The 13992-nt window shown below is 46.1% G+C and overlaps 1 long non-coding RNA gene across 2 annotated transcripts in view; it reads right to left on the bottom strand.

The window, feature by feature from the left end:
- Positions 1-2999: 2999 nt before the first annotated feature.
- The window catches only part of LOC118238813, a 49965-nt gene continuing 38972 nt past the window's right edge, over positions 3000-13992 (bottom strand). The window contains exon 3 of one of the 2 annotated variants that reach the window (XR_004770008.1): positions 3000-4070. This is a non-coding gene — a long non-coding RNA (uncharacterized LOC118238813). Of the gene's footprint in view, positions 4071-8109; positions 8543-13992 lie in introns of those variants that run through there. The other variant, XR_004770009.1, reaches the window with a different exon arrangement.

Below are 13992 nucleotides of genomic sequence, written 5' to 3'. Positions count from 1 at the left end.
GTGTGGACACAGGTGTGGGCACAGGTGTGGGCACAGATGCACACACTGTGGACATGCATGTGGAAACCAAAGATTGATCTTATCCTGTTGCTTCTTAGTTTTTGAAAGAGTCTCTCACTGAGCCCAAAGCTCACACTTTGGGTCAGATTGTCGGGTCAGTGAACCTGCAGGACCCACCTTTAGACACCTGTTGCCAAGCTCAGCTTTTACATTGGTGCTGGAGATCTGAATTCAGGAGCTCTGATTTTTGCTGCAAGTACTTTGCCCACTGGGTCATGTCTCCAGCCCCTTTTCCCTCATTACATTTTAAATTTTTATTTATTATGTGTTTGAGCAATGTGGCGGTAAGGCGCACAGTACATGGCATGCTTGTGGAGACCAGAGGATAGCTTTCCTGTTTCTCTCGCTCTATCTTATGTGTGGCTCAGAGATCAGACTCCTCAGGCTTCATGGCAAGTGCCTTTGTCCATTTAGCCATCTCCCCAGCCCCTAACATTTCTTTTACAGTAGTTGTATCTTTTGCTTTCCTTATGTGAAAGACTATGAAACAAAGGCCTTTCTTTTGAAACCAACTAGCACCAGGCTGACAACACTGGGCAGCCATTCTTAGGTATGTGTGACAGTGTCTAAGTGTGCATGTACGCATATGTGTGTAAGTATGTATTCATGTGTGACACTGTGTATGAGAGAGAGAGAGAGAGAGAGAGAGACAGAGACAGAGACAGAGACAGAGAGAGAGTGTGTTGTTTTGGTCTTACAAAGCTTTAAATAGCACACCTCCTTGTACTCTTTCTCCAGCAGGGAATTTCTCAAATGGGAATTACTTTTCTGCCCTGCCCTTGTCCCTTCTCTCCTGTGGCCTGTGGTCACCACCTCCTATCAGTGGACATAGTTCAACACTGGGCTTCAGATTTGACTCAAATGACCTTTGGCTTGGACAATCCAGAAAGGAATTTGCTCAAACATCAGAGAGAGGCAGCTGCACATAGGAAGTCCTCTAAGACACATTCCTGGACTTTTTTACTTGCTGAGAAGAGCAAACAAGGCCTGAAGTGGCTTCTGGGATCTCACCAGTGTCCTGGCCAGTGAGGCAACAGGTGCACTTGGTGTTGTGGTGACCTCCCTAGGGGACATACACCCCCACTTGCTGTCTCTGAGGCTACAGGCTGCTTTTCCTTTCCACAAGGCATTGCTGCTGGGCTCTGGCACCAACACAAGGCTATGGAGGATTGAGGGAGAAGGAAATTCTGAGAGGAAAGGCCATAGAGAGGAGCCCTGCAGGTCTGTTTAGTCCCACAGCACTCAGGATCCTTCCAGAAACACCACCCACCACGTTCCCAGGCAAACCCACACTGCGGTGCTTTCAGGCTGCTGGGCTGTCTGGGCAGCAACAGCCCTGCCACCATCCTGGGCCACATCACCTTCTTCAGGTGAGTCAGGATGGTTCCTGGAGGGGAACAAATGTGTAGGAAAAGAATTCGCAGGGAGCGGAGTTACATGTAAGTGCCCATGCTAAGTCAATAGCTCGTCTTTCTTTCCCCGTCCCCTCTGTTCTCTTCTTCCTGTCCACTAACAAGCATAACTAAGAAACTTTATATATTCTAAACTAGTAATAACCCTCCCTAAACAACTCCCTCGCTCATGTCTGATTTGCTGTGGATTGTTTAATTTCTCAATTAAACAATGGAGATCTCCCATCCATTCACCAAGATGTGAAATTGATGGAATATTATTCAGACTTACAAAGGAGGAAATTGGCAGGTGTGGTGGTGTTGGGAGATGTGGGCCCCCAGCCCCCACGGGGTCTCTGTGAGTTGCTTGTCAGCCAATAACCACGGGTGCATCCTGTTCTCTAGTCCTGCATTACAGTCCCAGCCTTGCCCCCGGCATAAAAAACATGAGCTCTTATACACCTGGGGCTCTTCCAATGTGCTGTAAGTCTGCATATAAGGCTGCTCCCTCCCGGCAAACAAGACAGACGCACATATCACAAGGGGCTGGACGTCTTGTCTTTTAGTTAAATCTCCAGGCTTTCGCCCAATACTCGGACTTAGAAGTAGAAGGATGAATACCAGGGGCTAGAGTCAGGAAGGGCAGGTGATGCCAAAATGATACTGACTGACTACATGATGAGTGTTTACAGGAGACGTCTGTCACACTTGAGATTCTCAAAGAAAGTAGTTCGGGTTTTTTTGTTTGTTTGGTTTTGGTTTTTCGAGACAGGGTTTCTCTGTGTACCCCTGGCTGTCCTGGAAGTCGCTCTGTAGACCAGGCTGGCTTCAAACTCAGAGATCCACCTGCCTCTGCCTCCCAAGTGCTGGGATTAAAGGCGAGCGCCACTACCGCCTGGGCAGTAGTTCAGTATTGGAGGGGAGGAGGGAGGGAGAAGAAGAGAGAGGGAGAGGGAGTAAGAGAGAGGAGGCAGGGGAAGTGAGCTAGCGAGCTCTGGTGAGAAGGCAGCTGTGTTTAGTGTCTGGCTGACATGATGAGCATGTCTGATGTAGACACAAATGGGGAGCCCTCTGTGTCTATCCACCGTCCCGCACCGTAACCTGCCTCCTCGGGCTCCGGTCGCCAGATCACCCTGCTCCCTGCTTTCCTTGCCACACAGACCACACCTTCTAGACCATAATCCCAAATGAAACTCCCCTCATTTAAAATAGACGTCTAAAATATATCTAATTCTTATTGGTCAGTTACACCTCTATAAAGCCTTGTGAATGCCGACTGTGATGGTACATAACAATAGTCTCAACTCTTGAGAGGCTGAGGCAGGAGTGTCAGGGATTTGAGACAGACTCATCTACACATTGAGTTTGAGGCTAACCTGAGCTGCATGGCACCCCGCCAAAAAACATAAAATAAAACAAAAGAGAAATAAAATGACCCCTTCACCTTGACTCAGTGGATAATAAACACATAGACAATACATCCAAAATTTAAAATGAAAATAAATACATTGGTTTAATCATTTAAAATATATGAAGTTGCTTGCATTTTTATAGATAAAGCACATGACAGAATTTCTTCTGTTATATTTCTGGTTGTCTGTCTAGCTCTGAGCTTCTGGTGACAAAGTCTCACCTATTTGCAGAGCTGCAAAAGAACTTGAAACATGAGACAGAAAAGTTGGGGGTGAATAGGACCTAGTGGCCCAGGCCTGTGATCCTGGATACCAGGGATTTGGGGAAGGAAGATCATAGCATAAGGCCAACCTGGCCAACCTAGTGGGACCCTGTCTCAAAATAAGGAGAAACAGCTGGGGGTGTAGTTCATTGGCAGAGTACTTGCCCAGCAGGCACAAAGCTGTGCCCAACCCCCAGCCTGCAGATTAACCAATTAGAAAGACACTGGGGAACAATCTGGCTCTGACTGATCCATCACCCCCTTCCCTGCAGTTAGATATGGCTGGACCAGTGAACTTCCACTCATGGAATGTGCAAGGATATGAGTGTTACCTCTTGGCTACATCCTCCTGCCTGTGCCTCCTCCCCAGTCTTCTTCCCCTCCCCACACACTGGGACTCAGCTGTGGAGGTGACTCAGCCTTGACTACGTGGAGGAACCACAAGATGGAAGAACTGTGGTTCCCTCTGTAATTAGGTATGACTGAGCACCTCAAGGCCTGGAAGGCTTATCTTGGATGATCCCATGAGAAAGAAGTGGACTTCTTAAGGTGTGGGACTGTTGATGAGACTCTGTCAGAGCAATCAGACTTACTCTTACAATATGGAAGATGACTCAGAAATGCTGTTGCAAAGACGAATCATGAGCTACTTCCTTCAGAATGCCAGCCTCACCAGCTCCTCCTCTTCTCATGGTGCATCTGTCTGCCTTGGTTTCAGCCTTATCTCCAGATGTTTTGATTTTTCCAGTCTGTGGCTGTCCACTGGTACACAGCTGGGACTAAATTTACATCATATTATCAATTTGAGCCCAATATCTTTTCATGCTGTTTATTGGCCACTTAAATTTTCTCTTTTGTGTCATTCGAAGCTTTTGTAGAGAGCAGCTGTTGCATCACTTCCTATCACTTTCTTCTCTGTGGCTTGTCTTCTCACGGTCTGGTCCCTGGGAAGAGTGCCGCCACACAATCTGATTAGCCCTATAAATAGTTTCATCAAAACCACCAGTCTTAAACCCTTAAACCCTGTCAGCAGTTCACACGTGGCCTATGAAAGTGCATCTGCTTGGTTCCAGACACAGGATAGGGACAATGTAGTTGGGTAATACTTTCATATCAAAGAGTTTCCAAGATCAAGGTTACCTACAGATGTCTGCAATAGGGTAAATGCCAGACTGGCCCTATTGACTATGACTAAGAAAGTCATAAAAGATCAAACAGTGGCAAGAGAAATCAGACAAAGCAGATGATACCCAAGCCAAGAGACAGTACTATTAGATAAAGAGTATGGTATGTACAGAAAAATGGATGCTATTAAGCCTTTACACAGAAGGAAAACCTGCCACTTGTGACAAGACAAATAAGTCTGGAAGACAAGTCAGAGACATTAGAAGGTATGGAAACAAAGCTGGCACATGACCTCATTTAGACGTGGAATTTAAGCAAGCTAAACCCATAGAAATGGAGGAAAATGGTGTCATTGCTGGGATAGGACTGGGGTAATGCTGGTCAAACACATTTCAGACAGGAGGAATACATTCAAGGAGCCTATTGTACTTGGTGATACTATGATTAGTGAAACTACATTGCATAAAAAGTCAGGAGGCGGAGCCAGGATGGGAGAGAGACAGGAGGGGAGGGAAGAAGGGATGAACAAAGCTCTTAATCCCCATTCAGAAAAGAATACAATCAGTGGAAACTTGTGGGCAGTGGCATCATCCCTTCATCATTCCATTCCAGGTTGACACTTTTCATCTCAAGTATTTGCATGAAAATACTTAACAGCAATGACCCACACTATGTGTAAATCACAGTTTATTGATTAAGGTGATTACAAACTTATCACCAGGAAGTAATAAACTTCAAACTCCATGGGATCATTCTAATTGGCAGTCCAAAGTCTGGGGAAAGGAATGTTAAGATGTACCAAGGTTCACCAATCTAATTGGCAGATGAGAGCATTCCTGTCACTCAGGGAGCTGTTTCCACCCTGACTAGAGACTCGGAACTGGAGTGGGTAAACAGGGAGAAGATGGGGACCTGTGTTGACTTGCAAGCAGAGAAACTCTGCAAGGGAAAGCCAGAGAATCAGGAAAGAACTGTACCAGACCCATGGCCTAATCAACCCAGCAGGCATTTCTTGACTGTGGTGGAGGCAGAATGGAAGACGTTAGAGAGAAAACTGGGCCCTCAGGTCTTGTGGCCTCTGTAAATGGTGGGGCAGTAGTGGGGAGGCCTCTGTACTGAATAACTTCAGGGGGTCCTGGGATGTCTCCCTTCTGTGTGTTGGTCTCCTCTTTAGGCTGGCTTCTGTCACTGTGCCCTAGCAGCGCCTCGACACCAGTACTTACGAAAGAGAACAGATATCTTTTATCCAAAAACATCTAGCCACTTCTGCCTTGTGCATCCCTGCCTTGAACTGAATGCTGTAGTTTGGAGGTGTTTTGTCCCCCAGGAGTTCATGTTCAGGAGGTTTGTCAAGAGTGGTAGAGTCTAGTGGTTAGAGTGTAGTGCAAGACGGTCACAGTTACTGGGGACATCATCTTAGGCAGGAATTGTTGTAGTTCTCGTAGGACTCTGATTATTAGGAAAAAGAAAAGACTGTGATGTGGGGATAATATACCTATTTGCCTAGCACTCAGGAGGGAGAAGCAGGAGAATCAGGAGTTCAAGGCCAGCTTGGGTTACACGAGAACTTGTCTCAAAACAAAATCATGAGGACCATGGTTCAGTGGATAAAATGCTTGATGTGCAGGTGCAGGGACCTGAGTTCAGATCTCTGACACCCATGTAGAAACCTGGGCATGGCTGGGCCCATTTACAATAACCAAGGGATCAAGTTGCTGGGCTATCACAGATGGATTTGGTAGATCACAGAAGGCAGAGTGTAGCCAGCCCCAGCTGTCCTGGAACTCCCTCTGTAGACCAGACCTCTGCCTTCTAGGTGTTGGGGTTAAGGACATGAGTCATTACAGATAGCCAACAGATGGAGTTTTGAAAGACATAGATGTTGAGGGTGGCTTTGAACTCCTCATCATCTTCCCACTACTTCCCAGGTACTAGGATTACAGGTGTGTAGTGGTGTGCCCTACTTTGGTATCAATATTTCTATCAGCCTTATTAAAAAGGAAATAGATACACAAAAAAGTTATTTACCAAGGGTATTCAGCCTGTCAGTGTGATTCAAGCCTGGCGCTATAGAGCCTGGATTCTGGAGAAATGGGCTTGGATAAGCTGGTCCAGGCTTAGAGGAAGCCAGTTCCCAGTCATCAGCTCCAAAATGCAGCAGTCCGCTGATCATATGTCTGCTCAAAATTCGTTTGCTGTACAAAGCCTTTTTTTCTTATGTCACCTGGGTTCTTTTGGTTACAAGTACCTGGAAACACTCACTCAGCAGGCTAAAACCATAATGAAAAATGCCACCATGCAACAGGCGTGCCAAGGGCTCCAGGTCTTCAAGAACTTGGTCACCTCATCTGCTCTGCATCTTCAGCTGCTTACTTCTTAAAGCTGTTCTTCCGGTGGGCAAAACAAACAAACAAACAAACAACAACAACAACAAAAACAGCTGCCAGAGTTCAAGTTCCAGCCAGCCCACAATGGGCTGACAACACCCACTGGGAAAAGGCTGGCCACTCTGTCATGTGTTTCTTTTATTCATGAAGAAACCCAGCAGATCACATCTCCCTGCCTGTAACTGTAGTACACACCCGTCCACAGTCAGTCACTAGCACGCCACCAGCAAAGGGAATGAGACTGTCTGCTTGGCTCAGCGAGGTTCATGACCGTGTGGAAGACAACAAACCAACAGTAACAAAGTCAGAGTTCTCTTGGGGAGGAGAGGTCTGTGATGGGTTGAGATGGGAGCAGGCAAGGGCAGAGCAGTGGGCGTGGGAGACGAGAGGTTTGGTGGTGAGATCGCCCTGACAAGGGCCACCTGTTTGACGCCTCCTGCTTGCTGTGTTCTCTGTCACAGTGTCATCCTCCCGGGGGCAGAATAGTGATGGGAGAGGATTCACTCTCTTCATGTGCTTGGTGGTTTGAGTGAGAATGGCCTCTTTGGGCTTGAATATTTGAATGCTTATTCACCACAAAGTGGCACTGTTTGAAAGGGTTAGGAAATATGGTCTTACTGGAGTGGGTGTGGCCTTGTTGAAGGAAGTGTCACTGGGTGGCTCTTTCAGCCTGCCGACCAGGATGTAGCTCTGGGCTACTGCTGCAGCTCCATGCATGCTGCCATGCTCCCTGCCATGATGACAATGAACTAAAATTTCAAGTCTCTGAAACCGTAAGCCAGCCCCCAATTAAATGCTTTCTTTTGTAAGAGTTGCCTTGGTCCTGGTGTCTCCTCATAGTAATGGACAGTGACAAGACAATGTGCAAAACACAAATACATATAGAGTCTGTGAACAAACTTGCAGTTTATCTGTAGTGTTAATATTTCATAGGAGGGCTAGAGAGATGGCTTAGAGGTTAAGAGCAATGGCTGCTCTTCCAGAGGATCGGGGTTCAATTCCCAGCACCCACATGGTGGCTCACAGCTATCTGTGACTGCAGTTTCAGGGGAACTAACACCCATGGCAAAACACCAATGCACATTAAATAAAAATAAATAAATTTGATTTTTTTCATAGGAATGTGGTTACAGAGCAGTATCTAAATAAGATCTCTGGAGTCAGGAGTGCTAATGAAAAAAAAAAAAGGTTAAGAAACTCTGACACACATCCATGCGTTTGACTTAGGTAGCAGGACACCAAGCAGACATGACCTACACTTCAGAGAGCTGTTCTGAGCTTAGGGCAGCATTTTAAGGACATATAAGAATCACCCTCTGCCGGGTGGTGGTGGTGGCACCTTTAATCCCAGCACTGGGGAGGCAGAGGCAGGTGGATCTCTGAATTCTAGACTAGCCTGGTCTACAAGAACTAGTTCCAGGACAGCCTCCAAAGCTGTCTCAAAAAAAAAAAAAAAAAAAAAAAACCCAAACTAGCAAAGAATCACCCTCTGACTACCATCTCCTCATGGCTCCAAACAGCGTACCCATGTTCATCCAATGTTCTGTCTGTCATTCACCCCACTGAGTGTGTGGCAGGCGCTAACTGGCTGACTCTTCACAAGTGCACAGGATGCAATGACTATCTCTCTCTGTCAGGTGACAGGAAGGTCAGACGATTCTTATAGGAAGGGGGTTGAATGGAACTTAGAAAAAAAAACAAACAAGACTAGTATTGAGGATTTCAGTGATGGGGATTCTTTACTCTCCACAGGAGAAGAAGATTGTAAAGATGGCTGGAGCCAGCCATGCTGAAACCAAAAGCTTGGTCCATAGTCATGATCTGTAGGACACATTGCTTCTTAACTCTTCATTTTTCTTCTTGCTCAAAGAGTAAACATTCTTCTAGTGCTGGTAATAAAAGTACTGGAAGACAGAGAGAATAGTTCAAAACCTAGTGCTAACTTAATTCATTATAGTTTAAAATGTTATAAACCCTGAAAGGAAACAGCTTTATTTGTTAAAAACAAAACAAACAAAACTTCTCCAAAGTCGTTTGAATAGTGCGGTCTTGCTTAGTGACACAGAGCGAGTGTTTTTCCCTTCCTCACACTCCTGAGTTTGGAAACATCTCATCCTTACACTTGGGGCACTGTGAATTATCACCAGGGATGCCTGTAATGAATGTGAGGTTTCACTTTGGTGTCTCTTCCTCTGGGAGCTTCACCCTGTGAAACAAAATGCTTTCCCCTATTAAGTCTCGGCCTGTGGCAAGGCCTGCATTCCACAGCCGCTTACGCTGGGCTACAATTCTCTTCTCACATGACACTTTCCCTTGCTTTAGCACACTGCTGTTTTCAGAAGACTGATTACACCTTTTAGATGATCTGTTTCTGTCAAATGTCACATGGATTCATCATGAGGAGACAAAGGGTCAACATGGCAGGTTTCCTGTGTGTGTGAACTAACAGGAGGATAGAGATCCATCATCATCTGCACAGCAGACTGAGCAGGAGGTAATGACAGCTGATATCACGGTGTGCATCTGGTATTTACGCAGTAGTCTGTACATGGAAGAGCCATGTTTACCTGGTGCAGTTAGTTGCTCAAGTTGACATGTTCCAGAGGCTGAAATGGTGACACAACACTGTGCCATGGGGTTGCTTCATTATTAACTAAACCATGGGAACTGAAATCCATGCATCCTAAAGCCATGCAAATTGAGGGTTGCTTGAGAAACAGGCAAATTAGTGTGGTAACCACACACACCCTGCCTGTGCCCGACATCCAGCTCCAACTCTCCTGTACTCACACCAGTCACTTCTGCCATCCTGCACCCGCCCCACCCTTCCTATAGTGTAAATCAAATCCCTTGTATCTCCTTTATAAATGTATCTATTCTCAGTTCAAAAATTAGGGACCAAACTCAACTCTGTCCAATTTCAGACTCTGAGTTCTTAACAGTATACCCTGTAGCTAGTCAGAAGTGATGACTTCTGATGTGCACTGATGACAATGTGCACTGGTGACAATGTACTCTGGTGACAATGTGCACTGGTGTCAATGTTCACTGGTGAAAATGTGCACTGGTGACAATGTGCACGGGTGACAATGTACACAGGTGACAATGTGCACTGGTGACAATGTACTCTGGTGACAATGTTCACTGGTGACAATGTGCACGGGTGACAATGTGCACAGGTGACAATGTGCACAGGTGACAATGTTCATTGGTGACAATGTGCACTGGTGACATTGTACTCTGGTGACAATGTTCACTGGTGACAATGTGCACAGGTGACAATGTGCATTGACAAGTCTGACAACAACCCTGTAAGTTATTGTTGACTCTCTGGTTTTTTTTTTTCTTCAGGTGAGGCAATTGAGGCACTAATAGGGTTAAGTGGTTTAATGATGACCACACAAGAGGAAAGGATTGTTTGAGGCATCAAGTTCAGATCTTAGACTCCACATCCAGGTCTCTGTTGCAAACGTCACTACACGAAAGGGGCTCCTTGTCCATTGTTGACTTTCTCTTGGGCCTGCCCTCCAGCCTTACTAGATGGAACACACTTTAAAACGAAGGGAAAATACAAAAAACAAGGACTCAGTACAAATCCTTGCCCGGCTCTTACCTTCTCCCTTTTCCATGGAGTATTATGGTTCCCACTGCACTGAGGGGGGTTCAGAGGAGCCTGACCCCACTGTAAGCCCCACCCTAGAATGCTTCTCTGTGTCACCAGCTCAGAGAAAGCTCTACAGAGCAAATCTGTGGGGTCCCTCTGCGTGGCTAGTCAAGCTGATGGCCGGGGTTCTTGGAGCTCCGGCAGAGAAGGTCTTAGGATGGCTTCTCCGTGTGCTTTCCCTTCTTAACTACCACAGCTTACTGACTTCCTTGTAAGTCCTTCTTCTATCAGAACCAAACCACTTGCTCTCCTTCCCTAATGCAGTCCCCAGGTGGGGTCCTTTCAGCCTCTTGGGCTGGAGTTCCCCAGCAGTTTCAGAATCGACTCTGGGCGTGCCTGGGACACAGACACTAAGGGCGGAGGTCGAAGGCCCTGAGAACGGTGGCACTGGAGGCTGTCGAAAGAAGGAAGGAAAGGTGACCCAGTTGGCTGTTGACTTTGGTCCCAAGCACCCCGCCTTGCACTCGGCACCCCAGGCACTGAAAGGACAGTAGCATTTTGTGTGCCCAAGCACACAACTCTCCAATTCAACTCTCCAATGCTTATTTCTGTGATAGCATTTACATACTCTTTCCCTTGGAGAATTTCCTTTCCCTATCTAAATGACTCCAGGGCAACAGCCCTTCTCCTCTCACAGAGATGGCCAATCTGCTCCTTCTTGGCCTTGTATTTACCAATACCAGAAAAGAGAAGCCTTCTTTCCCTCTAGGTTGCTAAAGAGAAGTTAAACTATCTGCAGCAATTGCCACACCTTGTATAGAGGTTGCCCATTTGCTGTAAGAGATGAAAGTGTATGTGGGTGTGTGTGTCTGCCTGTCTGGACCTGGCATCTTTACTTCTCTTCTGGATTGTCGTAATGTTTGCATATGGTTAGAACTACTTCAGTGAGCCAATTAGTGTGCGGAGTGTGTAAGAAAGCTTATTTAAGTTGAGTTCTCAATACCTGGAGTCCTTGTGGACTCCTTCCGTCCTCCCAACAATCCTATGGGGCACTTGAGGCACAGACCGACACAGGCAGCATAGAGTAGCAAGAATTCATAGCAGACCCCTCTGACCTTCAAGTTCTGCAGCAAGTTCCTCTTCCAAGCTGCCTCTCAAAAGATGGGTTGCCCTGGTCCTACCCCAGAGAAGCACAGCTTGCAAGGAAATCTAGAGCCTGGTAGTGTCAAGGCAGCACAATGCTGTCACAGATCCAAGTAAAATTCAGTAGGCTCCACTGGAGAGAGTTATTTTATACCAAATTGTACCGTATTCACCCCAGCCCAATTTGGGGGTATTCCTGTTTCCTTGAATGCCAAAGGAAAGCGCAAAGTAGCCAGTCTTTCAAAGGCATGTCAGGCTGTCAGGGACTTGCCATTGTATACCAAGCAGCTTCCACAGCCTTCAGCAGAAATAGCTGCATCCCCCACTCCTGCAGAGCCCAGTGCTGTCTGCTCGGATCTGCAGTTGCCCTGAAACCTTTGCTCCCAAGAGCAGCTGCCTCACCCCTGCCTATCCCCAGTCACTGATCTACTTGTTCATTGGATCCTACTGCTTCCTGATACAGCTACAGCCAGTCGGCAGCTGAGTAGGATTTGGGAAAAAAGTAAATACATATTTTTAATACCCAAATATTTGCTGAGAGAAATTAATTTGCACATGTCATTTGCAAGCCACGTGCAAAGGTGTGCAGCACACTCTGTTGTTTAATCTTGGTTTCCAACCCTTTCTTTCTCTTACTCTCACACTGCTTTCAAGTTGGGAAAAAATAAACGAGGGGGCCTACTGCTCCCTTTCTTACGAACAAGTGAGCAACTTACTGAGAGTTACTATTGAGGGGTCTGTGTAAAGCATATTTGGAAAGCTCAGGTGTGCATGTGCCTTAGCCATCAAGGCACACTTGGCTATGATCCCACTGAAATGCATAATTGTCTATAGGTACAATTACAAGACAGCTACAAAGCCAGGCACCATGGTGCACACCTCCCCAAACTGGGGAGACACAGGCCAATCAACCTGGTTTACAGAGCTGGTACCAGGACAGTTGGGGCCACATAGATAAACCCTGCGTGGAAAAACCAAAACAAAAAGAAAAGAAAGAAAGAAAAAAGTAAGTTACATGTCAAAGGAACAGTTAAACAGTTAAACACACACCACTAGTCACAGATCTCAACTACCTTGTTACAATGGTGCTAAATTAGCAGCGAATCATAAGTGAAAGCAAGAATGACAGCAGTCTGAGACCCTGACCAACTCACGACATGCTGATGAGGAAGCATGCACCCTGACAACAGAGACCAGCCAGGCTGCTGTGGTGGCGTGGGTCAGACTTCCTGGTAGGATGCTAAACCAGAATCCTCAAAATTTGTTCCACCTTGATTTTTGCTTATGAATTTCACTTAGCAAGTTGTCATTAAATAGTTCTTGGAGGTACATAAAAGTGAAGATGGTACAGTCTGGATTCAGACTGTTTGGGGGAAGTGATTGGTTCTTAGGAGCTCTAACCTCATTCATGGAATAATCTACCGATGGGTTCGTAGTGTGTTGGGCTCTTAGGAGGTCAGGTTTTGGGGTGCTCCTGTCCTGTCCTCTACACTTACCACAGGTCCAGAACCAATAGAGCCACACAACCATAGACTGTAACTTGTGGAAATGTAAGCCAGAAGGAGCCTTCCTCCTCTATGCTGGCTTGCTCTTACGTCTTCTGTCACAGTGGAGAAAACATGACCAGCATATAGGAGATGTAGTTTGACCAGCATATAGGAGATGTAGTCTGCAAATAGTTGCGCTCAAATAAGTACAGGGGAGATTTGCTTTTTCCAAGTCAGTTTCTAGATCACATGGCCCTGAGGTAGAAGGTGCTGGCACACAGCTAAATCATTCTCGGGAATTTTAGACAAGACACAAGACCTGAGAACCAGAGATGCTTGCCACTTGCTTTCCACTCTAAGAGTTACTCCAGGACCTCAAGGACTAACTGAGCATTCCAGCCAGATGGGTTATTACAGAAGTTACTGTGTCTTAGAAGGTTTTCATACTTGCTAATTAAGAAACAAAAACAAAGCCAGGTGGTAGTGGTGCACACCTTTAACTCCAGCACTTGGGAGGCAGAGGCAGGCGGATCTCTGTGAGTTCGAGACCAGCCTGGTCTACAAGAGCTAGTTCCAGGACAGCCTCCAAAGCCACAGAGAAACCCTGTCTCGAAACATGCCCCCCCCCCTCAAAAAAGAAAAAGAAAAAGAAAAACAGCACTTCAGAGCGATGAACACCGAGATTGACAACTCACAAAAGACTTGAAATACTCAAAGGGCACTGGGCCTGGGCATTTTTACCTTTGAAAACAACACTTCCCATCGTATAACACTTCAATATAAATGTATTACCAAGTCTCCAGAGCACAGGTGTAATTTCTAAGGTGACCTGAGGTAATCGGCATCTCTCTGACCTCATTTCCCTTCTTCCTTTAACCCTCTGTCTCCTTGGGTTTGTATTCCTCCTAATGTTTTCCCTTCTCTCTTGTTCATTTTGCTGTTTCTTGGTTTCTGCTTTAACTGCTCTCTTAGTTTTTGCTCATCCTCAGACAGATCTTTTCAGGGTTAAGCAGCTTCCAAGACGTGACAGATCCTGTTCTAATCCAACCTAGACCTGTGGAGTCTGTTCTGAAATATCAAAATATTTATCTTCCCAAAGGAGTTGGGCAGACCTTCTGTG

Source organism: Cricetulus griseus, chromosome 5 (genome assembly GCF_003668045.3).
Source record: "Cricetulus griseus strain 17A/GY chromosome 5, alternate assembly CriGri-PICRH-1.0, whole genome shotgun sequence".
NCBI lineage: Eukaryota > Metazoa > Chordata > Mammalia > Rodentia > Cricetidae > Cricetulus > Cricetulus griseus.
Note: the sequence above shows the minus strand (reverse complement) of the source record. Positions and strands in the feature narration are given on the sequence as shown.